Source organism: Excalfactoria chinensis, chromosome 5 (genome assembly GCF_039878825.1).
Source record: "Excalfactoria chinensis isolate bCotChi1 chromosome 5, bCotChi1.hap2, whole genome shotgun sequence".
Taxonomy (NCBI): domain Eukaryota; kingdom Metazoa; phylum Chordata; class Aves; order Galliformes; family Phasianidae; genus Excalfactoria; species Excalfactoria chinensis.
In genome coordinates, this window is record NC_092829.1 from 30,835,506 (window position 1) to 30,846,294 (window position 10,789).

The window sequence follows — 10,789 nt, forward strand, 5'->3', positions numbered from 1 at the left end:
TGGTTTTGAGAAAAGAGACTTAGACGCTGGGTATGGCTGCAGCAATTACCATTGCCAACCACAGTAATACCCCTTCCCCATGGCAGGAGAGCACAATGGCTACAGCCAGCCTTGTTCCAAGACAGTGTCACACACCTGGAGGAGACAATGTGGGGGGACCTCTCTGGTCCCGAGCTGACTGCTACTACCTGTAGGGAAGCAATCCCCAGACAACTCCTTTCTGACCAGACAAGCTGGAGACAAACAGTTTCTACTCTGAGTGATCGATGGAGCTTAGAAGAGCTAAGAAACCAAGAGACCGCTGGTGATTTCACAGGGGACAGCAAATGCCTTTTTACCATCAGCTCCCCCTGCCTGCTTCTCCAGTGTGTGCTATCAGTCTCCATTGAGAGCTCACATGCTCCCAATCCAATTCCAGTGAAACTGTTTCTAAACATCCTCTAAATGAAAGCACAGAGCACCCTACAATACCCCCAAAGCTGTCCCAGTGCCAGAGGAGAAGGTTGTGGGGTACCACAGAAGGCTGTATAGACTGTAAGCGTGGTGTACAGTATGAGGGAAAAACTGTGAAATAATTCATTAAAGGCAAATAAAAATTATTAATAGGCAACAAGTCCAGGCATTCCTTTTAGAAGGGACTTGTGGGTTTCCCGTATCCAGACAGGCAACATCATCTGGTGGGGTTTGTGTGGGGTGGGGGACAGGGACGTCTCCATTCATGTACCAGCTCTGCCAATGCCTTGCTGTGTGGTCTTGGGCAAGTCACTCAGCCTCTCTGTGCCTCGGTTTCCCCATCTGTACACTGGGGATAATAATACTTCCCTACCTCGCAGGGGTGTTGTGAGGATTTACTAGTTCATGTTTGTAAGTATAGTGATGTACAGTGCTAAGTATTACTAGTACATTGGATTGAGGTCTTGATTCTCCCACCTTGTGTTGGTGCTTCCTGTGTCCTCTTTCATTCTTTTTTAGCAGAACATGGTGCCAACAAACAGGGCAGGACCAACAGCTTTGGAAGCCATTTCAGCTGCCCAGAGGGTCTTTTAGACCTGCTGTGGCAGTATGATCACTTCTGTGAGTTCAGTCTCCTTGGCTCAAGGGTTCTTTTCTGGAACTGCCAGCAATGGGATCATTAAGTGCCACACACACATCTCCAATGGGGCTGCCCTACTGCACTGGCCACAGGAAATCTCTCCCAGCTACAGGCTGAACACGTGCTCTCATCCTGTGATGGCCAGTGCAGCATGTGTGCCCCAAGATGTAGATGAAATGTGCAAACTCAAACACAGAAAGCAGAAATCTGAACACACCAAGTTCTGTTGAGTGCTGCGTGCTCTGGTCCTATTGGATGTGGTATTTGCAGACAGTGGACTAATCTCACATTCCAGCAGCAATATCTTGCAACAGTTTTTTTACAGCCAAAACTTGAAACAGTTGCTAGAGAAAACCAAGGGAAAAGGCAAATCTGTATCATTGTCTCTGAAAAAAAAACGAAGCTGTGTTCTTTAGTTCAAGGATACATCAGGCCCACACTGGGGGTGGGGAAGAGACAGTCTTAGAATGACGTCTAAGTCTCTGAGATAAGATGGACCTACGTCAGTTGTGTGAAACATATTACCTGGGATGGCACCAGAAGTTCATATTTCTCAAGTGGGTGACAGAAAGCAGCTGCTTCCCAAAATCAGGAATGCTGTGTGCAGCAACTGTGAAGGAAAGGGCTTGTGTACTTGGGACAGCACCACCACCCTCTTTAGATAGCCTACGGCTCATACATCTCTGCCAGAAATAGCAAGCGCCTCTGCCCACTGCTACCCATGTCTAAGCAGCTGCTGCTAGGACAACCATTGGTTTAAAGACAGAGGACAAATGAGCGACATTCTGAAAACTGTTGATAACTAGAAAAAGAAGTTTAGGCAGAATTGTGCTTGGGTGCCTATTTTACATGGTACTGCGTAAAACAGGAAGAGAAAAAGATTCTGCCGTTCAGATACGTGCAGTTCTCCATATCCTATGTACATTATGGTGTACGGCAAATGCAAATAGAGGTGACTCCCCTGTACTTCATATTGCTCCTGACAGTTCACCCCACAGCTGCATGTTGCCCTTTACTAGGATTGAAACAAGGATTCACCCTGCAGGCCACGCACAAGGAGAGGACACCACCTACACAGCCTCTGCCCCAGGAGAGTGCGGGCGAGCAGAGGCAGGCTTCTCACTCGTGACCTTAATATAAAAGGAAAGCCATTTTCCACTCATTGAAGATGTAGGCCCATGGCCCCGTTTCTACTGTGACACAAAGCCTGTGAGAAAGATGCACAGAAGTCCGTGTGGAGTTTCTGTGCATGGGAAGGAAAGAGAGCAGCAATGTCACCAAAGCCACAGAGCTCCTCCCCACTGCAGCCAGCTCTGCCTTGCAATATCAAACAATCCAGTACAGTTTGCAGTCTAACTGGAAAGATGTGCAGAAATATCACTACCTCTGCGTGTGTCTGCATGTGTCAGGGGAGTGGGGAAGAGCCCTGAAGAATTCCTAAAAGGCTTTGTCTCCTGCAGAAAGAGAAGGCATATTTGAGTTCCAGAACACTAAGGGGTTCTTCAGCTCTAGCAGAGCAAGGCCGTGAAAGACTATGAGCAAGCTGAGCTCCTGACAACTGCTGAATTTAAGAATACCCAAGGAGAAAGCTGTGGTTTTGTCCAAGAACTGTTCATCAGGAAACAGAAGAGTGAAAGAAAAATTGGATGTTAAGGGGAGAAGCTACTATCAAGCCCCCAAAACAGAGGGCTCCGCGTGTCCAACAAAATCTTCAGAGCCCATAGCTATATTTTTTCCAACAAGCAGTACTCGCCAGCTGCTGAGGTATCTGCAGGGGCCACCAAATCCCTCCCCAGTTACCCACTCACTGCTGTCAGCAGTTGGTTACACCTTGAAAGGACACTCTCTGTTGGAGCTGGTCGTGTCCACTACAGATCAGTGGTGTTTTAATATTGAGCAGTCAAACAGCAATGTGAGAATACAAATCCTGAAAGCCAAAATAAGCAAACAAGGCTCATTCAGGTGGTATAGGCATAGATCTTCAATATAAAATACACAGGGGAATGAACACAGGCCCCTCCAAGTATCCAGCACAGTTTAAATGCCTCCAGTGTAATTGGAAGTCCATTCGCCCATTACATATGAAAACAGCAGGAATAAAATGACATGGCAGGTACCTGGCACAGCAGGAGGAAGGCTGAGAGCAAGCAAGAACTGGGGTTGAAATGAGGGAGAGCTGAGCCAATTGTGAGATGCAAACTACAAGCCAAATACGGGTTCATGGGCAGAATGAGGATTAAAGCAGGAAAAATATGACCAAAGGCTTAGCCACATTATTTGCAGTTAATAACAAGACTTAGTTTTAATTGGCAGGATACGCAACAGGAAAAAGGACAGTCGGATTAGAGTTGATTTTCCAGCTGAACGGGGGCAGCAGAGAGGGAGGCTTCCTTCCTCCAGCACAGTTCCTTTGTGAAAGTGTGAGGCGATGACAAACACATGCTGGCTGCAGAATTTTTCCAAACACGTGTCAGTCCCTGCAGCTGGACAAAGTGACATGGGCAGAGCAGAAGTCTTTGTTTGATTTAAGAATGATTGGTTTTCAGAACTGACGGGTAGGCAGAGGTCTGGCTATTCGTGCTTGCTGAAAAACACAGGAGCCCATAAGTTGAAGATGGCGTTGAGCACAGAGCAACTCCCTTAGCAGCGCATCTCCATTTCACTTTCCAAGAATTTCATCTGTGTGAATGTTTTCCCCACAATTCAGCCCAGCAGACTAACAAGCAGCTGTGTTCTTGTGGTGGTTCACGTGGGATCTTCGGGGGCTTCGTCTGCCTTGTTTTCTTTATCCTTCCTTCATGTTCAGTCCCTTGATTGTACCCTCACCTTTTCTATTTGCAGGGGAAGGAGAAGGGAAGGTGGAGAAGGAAAGTGGCAGGGTATGTGTGGCAAAGGGAGAACCACACCAAATACACACAGGACCGGTATACCCCTCTTCTCTGCTTGCTTGCTCATCTTTGCTCATGCACCCTGAAGCACACCTGTGTTCCTCCTGAGTTTCATGCTCCACAAAGCAGTTGAGAGGCTTGGGCAGGGGCTATTTAAATAAGGAAGCACAGTGGTATGCCACCCAGATGGGATGCTTGGGAGGGTGCAGTTAATTAACAGGTTTCTCAATTCTATGTAAGGATTTGCATAACTAATTAGCAGGACTTTGTATTGCTGCAACTGGTATGAGATTTCCAGAGGTTGTTTAGAGTAGTTCTTATAAGCTCCTCAGGTGCTAAATGCTGCAGGCTATGCTACCACATCAACAGCCTCCCTGCTGCCTCGGTGAAGGTGATGAAAAGACAGGACGCCTTCCTCAGCTACAGCTTAGGGAAGGTAAATTCATAGATACCAGATAAGAACGTAAGAGGAAACCTGTGTCGACATATGACTCTGAGGCAGTTAGCAGCCTGTGAGGTGGAAAGGGGTGTAAGTGGTCTCATGGAGGTAGGGAGAGGATAAGATTCCTTTTTGTTTCCCAGGGACAGATTTTCTATTGTCATAACAAAGGGCCAGCTCAAAATCATTCAGCCTGGAAAGCTGTGCCTATAGCAACTATGGTTATGGTGGGGAATCAGAAGATGAATAAACTGTACTGGCCAGGAAATTGTCTTGTTACCCCAACTTCATGCCCACTCCACTTTCCTTTATCCTATGGAAAACATCTGTTGTGCTACAAGGACAGATAAGGGGACAAGGGGGAGGAGAGGAAATAAGGCGGGATGGAAAGAAACACAATGTACCTCTCTATCAATTTTCCTTGCAAAACTGTGTAGCAACAAATACACTGAATAGACTCCAAACCTTGTTCACTTGCTGATGCAGGAATGGGATAAAAAGTTGACCCGTTCACCAGAAAGGGGGTAGAGGAGACTGCCCTTCCAAATTTTCCCCTGTGCTCTGCAATGAGCAGCATGAGCCTGGGCTTGCTTCTGCCAAGCACTGCTTCTCCTGCCCCACAGCCTCCCTCACAACTTCTTGCCAGCCCTACAGCCTCCAGTCTTCCCCACTCACTGTAGCTACATCACAGTACAAGCTTGAGGGCAGATAGATTTTGGCAGAATGACTGGTCATGTTAGTTGGGGAAAAACGCTGTAGCTGCAAGCCCAGTGTGCTGCACTATCCAGCCATAGCAGGGGAGAACAAAGCTGCCTTGCCAGGCTGGCGTCACAGGCCCTACCCACAGCTTTTCTCCTTCCTTCATTGCCAGCCCAGTTTTATAAATAGCCGTGGCTCTGCAATAACTAACTTGTACAAGTTTTTCTTCCTTCCAGAGGGCTCCCCTCCTCTCCTTTTGCCTGCTGGGGTGTGTGGGCCTCTGCCAGCTAGTAGCTGCCTCTGGCAACTGCCCATCACTGGTGAGGAAATAACACACAGCAGAGCCAGCTGGAACTGGGGAGAGAATTAAGGAAGGAGAAGGTGAACTTGGCTGGGGCTGTGGAGCCAATATAATCCTCATAACAATTGTGCCACCCAATCTCCCCTGACTTCCTGTGTTTAGGCTGTTGTCACACATGGCCCTCACGAGAGCTCCTCGTTGCCCACCGTGGCCTACAGGAGCCATGGCAGATAAGCTCAGAGGAAGGGTGAGTCACCACTGTGCTCTCCTTGTTACGCTGTTTTCTCCTTAGAGCTGGGCTAACAGAAGCATCTGAGCATATGTTCTCTCGTCTATTGTCAGATCGACAAATCAAAACTGTGATTCATGTGAAACCATACATTTTCTGTATTAGACCCCAGCTTAGCTCAGTGCTGTAACAGGCTTGGTACTGACTGCAGTGAAATGCTGACATCCAACATGCAAACTCTGAGCACTGAAGACGGCAGAGAAGCTTCATATAAAGAACTCTGCCAAGAAAAGAAAAAAAACCTTTTAAAGTAAAGGAAGAAGACCTAGTTGCTTGTAACTGGAGCTAGATTTAAGACAAAATCATCCTGACCAGCAGTGTCTCTTCCATCATTTCTGGAGGCATTTCCCAGTCTATGTGAGTATGACTGTGCACGTGCAGGGGCACAAAGTGACCATAGGCTGCAGTCTTGAGGGCAGAGCAGTGCAGGCAGAGCTGTCCATCCCATCCCACTATGCTTAGTGTTGGTTAGGTGTTCCCTGTCCAAGCTGAACCAGCCTGACAGCCAGAAATGTGACTCCAGGGTCAAGGAGGGATTTCTTGGAGACACAACAGGGAATAAAACAGAAGAGAATGAGAAAATAGGGAAGCAGAATATAGTAGAAAAATGAAAAGATTGTGCTGGTAGCAAGACTCCTCAGCCATAACAAGTAGGACTTGAGCATCTGTGTGATGAGATCCCACCATAGCTGTGACCTTAAGACAGACAGAGAAAAATGAGACATACATCTTCCTGAAGACACGTGTAGGAAACCTCAGGCAGTGGCTGTCTGCCAGACCTCTAAATGCTGATCCTTTTCTTCTGCCTTTATACTGCTTTCCATATGGTGGACCAAGAGACAGACCAACTTGCCTTGCCTTAATGTTCTTTCACTGGGGTAGGGGGACATGGATAAGGTTGTCATTTTAAAATCTGTATTGCCTGGAAGTGGTAACCCACCTTCATTGTTTGCTTTGGTGACAGACTTGTTTTGGGACCTGAAACAAATAGTGTCTTTTAAGGCTGACATACAGGGAATGTGACTTCCCTGATGATTTCAGATTGCAGCCCTTCTGCAGAACTGTCCATAAGCAGGCTGCTGTTCCAATTTGTTGGGGGAATTTTTTAGCTGCCGATGCTTCTGTTTCAGCAGTGACTCAAACTCAAATGCAGACTCCCCCTGTTCATCTCCTGCAGCAGCATCTTCAGCTCTTCTTCTAGACAGAACCTGCTGCCGTGCTTGTGATACTAAATTAAAATGTATCTTATTGGCCACTAGGAAAAGTACATATTCAGATTACCCAGAATGAAACAGATGGACTAAGCATTCCTTTGATTTTGCTTAGCAAAGACAGCTGGAGGATTTACAGTTGGGAACACGAGGATATTCACTTCCTTTAAACAACAACGGGTGGTTTGTAACCAGCCTGGCTACCAGGGGTATTCTTGGTCAGTGATGACAACCCAGAGAAGCAGCTTAGCACACCAAGGAGGAGGCTCAGGCTGAAGAGACTGTGGCAGCAACTCCCTGAAAAGGGCTGACAGAGCTATGCTCTGCAGCATTCCTCCTCTTCACACAGGAGCAATGCTGGGCTACAGCAAATCTTTTGGCATCAGATAAAACCCAGCTGTCTCATATTGCCTCCTACAAACTTCTGCTTTGAAAAATGGCCACGTGTAAATGGCATATTCCCTCAGTCAGAGCTGCCCTCCTGCATCTCGCTAGGGCTGAATTAGATCCAACTAACAGCTTGCTGACTTCAGTAGGTTATCTCTGAGGCTTGGCTGCCTGCTGGAAAGCTCTGAGCACTGACACAGGGAGAGCTCATAAGCTCGTTCCTGAAATAAGCCCTGCAAGCCAAGATGCACAACCTTTCACAGGGTCCTTCACTTCTCTGGTGAAATCTAGCTGCCCTGCCAGGATGCTCACCAAAATGCAGGCGTGGGCAGTGCCTGAGCAGAACAAATGGAGTCATCCAGAGGCCTGACCCTGACACCAGCTCTGCAGGCTGGAGAAAGCAGTGTGGCCCAGACTGGCATATCCCCATTGCTGGCACTCAGCTGCATCTCTTTCAGCCCTCAGTGCCTTGACGCTAAGGCTGCACCATCATCCTGGGTAGGGGTGTGTTCCTGTTTCTAGATGCCTTTTAAAACCTAAGTAATAAGGGCTACAAGCATTCCAAAAAAACTGTAAAAAGCCATTAGTTTTCTAAGCTATTGAGATTCAGAAGGACTCACTTCATCACTTTTTGTGTCAGGAAGTGCTGCCTGTTCATGTGTCACACAGGCTTGGGCTTTTATATAAGTAGTTACCTAGTCAGTGACTCCCTATACTTGTCCCCAGCCCAGCAAGATGGAAGGGAAACATGCCTTGGATAGAGCCAAAGCAACATGTCCCAGCAGCACCCCAACCTGAGGCTTTCACTTCAACCTGTAGAGCTTAAGCTGCTCTCCAGCAAACATAATGCTGTTGGTCTGGGAGATTGGTCTCCTGATATCAGCTTGGCAACGTGGAAGAGCTAGCAGTCACTCCACAAAGTCTACCATCATCTCAATAGGGAAAATGAATAAGAGGTGTCTCTGTTGTATTCGTTTCCTCAAGGAATAAAAGTAACATTTTACTTTTGTCATCTTTGTTTGCTGTGTTGGGCTGCTATGGCACAGGAGTCGAGTTTCACTTCACCTTGTGTGGCTTCTGGAAAATGACTGCAATATGAAAGAAAAGGAAAACCTGTACATGATAAGAGGGTCTGGATCTGCAGGTTACAGAAAACTGTGCAGCTTGACTCTAATCCTCCAATTTATAGCATACAGAGCAGAATTCAAATCAACAGAAAAATGAGGTGCCCTACGGTGCTGTTAGCAAGGATTCTCATTATCAAATGAGCTAGGTTTTATTTCTGATGATAATTTTCTTCTCAAGAAATAGATCTTCTAAGATACGTGCTGTCCTTAAGAGATCTCTCTTCCTTGCAGTGGTCTGGGACAGCAGTTTCCTACTCCCACTGTTATTTGTCGAGAGAGTGATGTGGAGCTAGAGAGATCCTAGATTTTTACATCTCTGTGATCCAACGTCAGATGGAATTAGTTAACCAATAAAGGAGAGCTGTCTAATAAAAGATGGAATCTCTCCTTTCACTCATCACCAGTGTAAACATAGATTCCCTTCAGGAATGTCAGAGCTCTATTAATGATGAGCCAGTCAAGCCGTATCACCTCATACCATAAAGCTGAAGTGATGCTAACTCTGAAAATGGGCCTGGAAAAGATCCTCAAGAGAGCACCTACACCACCCCATTGCCTTAAGGCAATTAGGTCAGACTAAGTTAAACGGCTCCCAAGATGTGTTTGCCTAACCTGTTCTTAAAAGCCTCCTATGACAGAATGCCACAGCCTACATAGATGCAAAGATAAGAAACTTTTTACTAAAGCTTAAACTAAGTCTCCTTTGCAGTGATTTCATCCAATTAATTTTTGATTTAGCTACAGCAGGCTTGAAAAATTTATTCTTTTTCTTTGCAGAAATCTCTGATCTTTGCAAAAGCCTCTTCTCTAGAACTGATCTTTCAGCTTTTATCAACATTTCTTCAGCTGAGTGGGTTTCTCTGTTCCCCTGGCTTACCTTCGGATTACTTCCAGGTGGTTTCCATCTCTATTTGAGTGCAGTGCTGGAAACAGGGCAGTCCTCCAGGTGTAGCCTCCCAGCACAAGAGGGAGTGGAAACACTATTTCAGAAGTCCTATGTGTGACAGGCCTACTTATTGATTCTAATAAGAAGTTTTGCATTCCTTGCAGTAGCAGGACAATTTTGACTCACATTCAAGTCTCATCCCAGACTGCTCTGCTCATTCCCACTTTAATTTCAAATATAACACTCCTTACCGAGTTGCATCCTGTTTGAGAAACAATTAAGTGTCATGAAATGAGGAATCACAGTTCTTTATCCACACAGTGAATAGATCTGCATCTCTCTGGTCTTAAAAGGGCACATGTAGTGAAATTTTAAGACACAAATTACCAGCTTTGGGGCAGGGGGAGATCAGTAAAACTGTTCCATTTTTGTAGTGTTGCTAACAAGATCTTCAGGGCTTTGCAGTCCTTTAGCATTTAAGAAAAACACCACTTTACAGCTGAGAGTCACAGCCTGTTGGGAACATTGCTCAAAAGAAACTCCTTCTGTTCTTTTAGATGACCCTACAGAGTCAAGCACATTCAGATCATCCAGAGCAAGCAGGATTAAAAACACCTGAGCAAGATGTGAGCATTTAAGAACTATGGCACAAAAATTCAGACCTATCATGTTGTTCTTCATGCCCCATAAGTTCTTCTCCCAACATCCCACAAAAAGAGACATTTCTTTCAGAAAGCTTCTAGGCAAGGATCACAGGCAGTGCAGCCCATAGATTTCATCTAACATTGCTGAATATCATATATATATCAATATGCTGAATTCAGCCAATAGAAAAGACAGCATTGAACTGAATCTGACTGGGACGCCTGTGGAAAGAGCAGACTCAAATCTGTAGCCACTTGGTTACACTGAACTGTGCTGTAGAACACCAGTCAAACCCCCTAATCACTGCAAGCACCATGACTGGGTTTATGTTTAAATGCATTAACTACTGAAACAAAATCACTGCTTGTAGGACAAATAAATCTCTGCCTTTTCAGTGCTATCCGGAATGCAATAAAGCCTGCAACGTATGTTGCTGTGTGAGATCTTCAAGCAAGAGCCCCTCTGAAGATTGGGTGAAGCAGCCACAAATGGGCATGCAGCATCCATCTCATTGTACAGTGTCTTGCATGTGCCCAGAGATTAAACTGCACCAACATTCACCACTCTTGACGGGAAAAGTGAGCCAAAGGCATCTTAAAAATATCAGGTATCTGTGGAAATCCCGAGGGAATTTAGCCTGAAAATGTGGTCCAGATCCAGACAAATGCTGGCATCTCCCTGTGGTGTTTAAAGAAATAATGCTGATTAAAGCAGTTGAGGATTTGGCTCAGGACTACATTGCTGAAAAGCGGCTCATAGGAGAAGAAATGTTGTGCAGAGCAGTAGAAGCTGGATTTCTCCTACATCTGTTCCCCACGTTACCT